The following is a 3,453-nucleotide window of genomic DNA, read 5'->3' on the forward strand; positions in this document are numbered from 1 at the left end:
GTGCTTGCTTTAGCAGCACGCAGACCCAAATTGGAACAATACAGAGAAGAGTAGCATGGCCCCTGGGCAAGGATGATTATGCAAATTTGTGTAGCATTCCAAATTTTAAAAATAATAATTAATTAATTTAAAACCATCCATAATTATACTACCCAGAAATAACCACATTAACCATTTTGGAATATATATATATATATATATGTATTATATATATATGTATGTTTATACACAAATGTGTGTATATATATATATTCATACATAAATGTGTGTATATATATTCCAGATACATAGACACACATATACACACAATTATTATATATAAATATATATTTACCAGGATAAAAGCATACTGACAAAGTGCTTTATGAGATGTTTTCTTAACTTCATTGTTAGAAATCTCTCTCTACATCAATAAATATAGCATATAAGAAATATATCATTTTTTTTTAAGATTTTATTTATTTATTTGACACAGAGAGAAGGCGGGGAGAGAGCAAGCATAAGCAGGGGGAGCTGCAGGCAGAGGGAGAAACAGGCTCCCCGCGGAGCAAGGAGCCCCATGTGGGACTCGATCCCAGGACCCCAGGATCACAACCTGAGCCGAAGGCAGGCACCTAACCTACTGAGCCACCCAGGTGCCCAGAAACATATCATTATTTTAATTGTATTCCTTCGTGTAGATTTGTCATAATGCATTGATCCAATTCTCTATTGTTGGATTTTCGAGTTCCTTCTGAATGTTTTTGTATTATGAACAATGTGTTAAGCACCCTGTACATTCATTTTTGCCCGTTTGACCAATGATTTCCTTCCCTAGATGGAAAATTGCAGAATTGAAGGGTATGCAAAGTATTAAGATTTTTGATAAGCCCAAAAATAGTTTACACAATGCAATCAGAAAAGGGAAAGCAACCCAGTGATGAAGGATAGTTGGAAGAAAGGCAGGCATGATTAAGCCCCCCACCCCCTTGCCCTAAGAGGAAACCACCCTTAGAAGGATTTTGCACCACCCTGGAAGGAGCCCTCCACCCTTTCCCACCCGATAGATGATAAATACCTGAATGGATGACAGGTTCATGGATGGAGGGTTAATCAGATTAAAACAGCCCACCAACAAGCCCATAAAAACCCCTAGACTTAGAAAGTCTGGTGGTAACTCTCTTGGGTCCCCTCCCTCTTCGGGAGCTTTGTACTGTCACTCAATAAACTTTACTATCGCTCAGTAAACTTTGCTTTGCTGCCCACCACTCTTTGTCTGATCTACCTCTTCATTCTTCAAAGTAGCATGACCAAGAACTGTGGGCACTGAAGGAAAAAGTCCTGTAACACTAGCAGAAAAATAGATGTTTTATCTTTTTTTTTTTAAGATTTTGTTTCCTTATTTGACAGAGAGAGAGGAAGAGAGGGAGAGAGGGAGAGCACAAACAGAGGGAGCAACAGGGGGAGAGGGAGAAGCAGGCTCCCCACTGAGCAGGGAGCCCGATGCGGGACTTGATCCCACGACCCTGGGATCATGACCTGAGCTGAAGGCAGACACAACCGACTGAGCCACCCAGGTGCTCCTAAATGTTTTATCTTTATGTATAGGACAAAAAATATGAGTAAGCAATTCACAAAAGATATACAGATAGCCAATGAACATATGAAAAGATATTCAACCTCTCTAGTAATACAGTAAATACAAAATAATAATGAGATACTATTTTTTACATGAATACTGTCATAAGAATTTTTAGACTGACAGTATCTGGTGCCTGAGTGGCTCAGTCGGTTAAGCATCTGCCTTCAGCTCAGGTCATAATCCCAGGGGCCTGGGATTAAGTCCTACATCGGGCTCCCTGCTCAGTGGGGAGCCTGCTTCTCCCACTCCCGCTCCCCCACTGCTTGTGCACGCTCTCTCTCGCTCGCTCTCTCTCACTCTCTCTCTCTGTCAAATAAATAAAATCTTAAAAAAAAAAAAAAAGATTGACAGTCTCTTGTAATGCCATTGGTGAAGAAAATGGACATTTTCATACAACGTTGGTAGGAAATTGTTGCTACATTTTTATAGACAATTTGGCAGAATCTAGGAAAGTATCTACTGAAATTTGCTTATTTATTTTTCCATTAAACTTTTTTTTCTCATTTAACTACTTTTTTTTAAATCTACTGAAATTTAAAATGTGAATACACTAGGGTGTCTGGCTGGCTCAGTTGGTAAAGCATGTGACTCTCGATCTTGGGGTTGTGAGTTTGAGCCCCATGTTGGGTGTAGAGATTACTTTTTAAAAAATCTTTTAAAAATAAATAAAATAGCGGCACCTGGGTGGTTCAGTCAGTTAAGTGTCTGCCTTTGGCTCAGGTCATGATCTCAGGGTCCTAGGATTGAGCCCTGCATTGGGCTCCTTGCTCAGCAGGGAGTCTGCTTCTCCCTCTCCCTCTTCCCGCTCCCCCCTCCCTGCTTGTGCTTGCTCTCTCTCTCTCTCTTACGCTCTCTGTCTCTCCCTCTCAAATAAATAAATAACATCTTTTTAAAATAATAAATAAATAAATAGATAGATAGATAAGATAAAATGGCATACACTAGGAGCCATGAGTCCTAATAGTAGGAATTTATGCCCATAAATGTTAGCACCATTAACAATCTCAGTGTCCATTGGCTATAAAAGTGACATCTAAAATTATATTAGGTGGTTTTATAGGTACTGACATGGAAAGATATTTTAAAACATCAAGTTGTAGACAATTCATGTAACACCGTTCCATTTTTTGTAAAATAAAAGATACTTGGGTGTGAATAAATAGGTGTATGTCCTATAAGCATAAAATAAGTTTAACAATTTTTGCTGCTACAGAGTGGATGGAAATGGCTGGTGAGACTCTCATGTTTTACCTTATACACTTCTGTTACTGGAGGAAATTTGGCAATGAGTGTGTGTTTTTATAATTAAAGACAAAAAAAGCTCTCCAGGCAAAGGTGATCCTAATTTCAATTTACATTCACGATGTCAATTTCAGGGGTGAGCTCCCTCAGGCAGGAAGCAGGTCTGTTTGTCTTGCCTTATACGATCTAGCACAAATATATACCTGAGGTTGACAGAGCATTATGGAAGCAAAGAGCGCTGTGGGACTGGGCTCCCAGGGCTTGTTGTATTAAGACAAATGCAAAAAAAAAAAAAAAAAAGGAAGAGGCTTAATTTTCCCTGCTGAAAATAAACAAATAGACTTCTTCCGTCTCTCTTTTCTTAGACATTTACTTTTAAAAAATTTGTAAGTTCTTTCTCAGTCTTTTTGAAATATATTCCATAAATCTTTTAGAAATCTGAATGAGCCTCTGGCCATTTTTGTAACTCACAGTGTCTTTCTTTTTTTTTTTTTTTTAAAGATTTTTTTATTTATTTATTTGACAGAGAGAGACACAGCGAGAGAGGGAATACAAGCAGGGGGAGCGGGAGAGGGAGAAGCAGGCTTCCC

At 38.7% G+C, this 3,453-nt stretch overlaps 1 non-coding gene across 1 annotated transcript; it reads left to right on the forward strand.

The window, feature by feature from the left end:
* Window positions 1-108, forward strand: LOC116633481. The gene has a single exon (XR_004299744.1). It is a non-coding gene; the product is annotated as a U6 spliceosomal RNA (small nuclear RNA).
* The last annotated feature ends 3,345 nt before the right edge of the window (window positions 109-3,453 follow it).

The sequence above is a fragment of the Phoca vitulina genome, unplaced genomic scaffold (genome assembly GCF_004348235.1).
Source record: "Phoca vitulina isolate PV1807 unplaced genomic scaffold, GSC_HSeal_1.0 scaffold7, whole genome shotgun sequence".
NCBI lineage: Eukaryota > Metazoa > Chordata > Mammalia > Carnivora > Phocidae > Phoca > Phoca vitulina.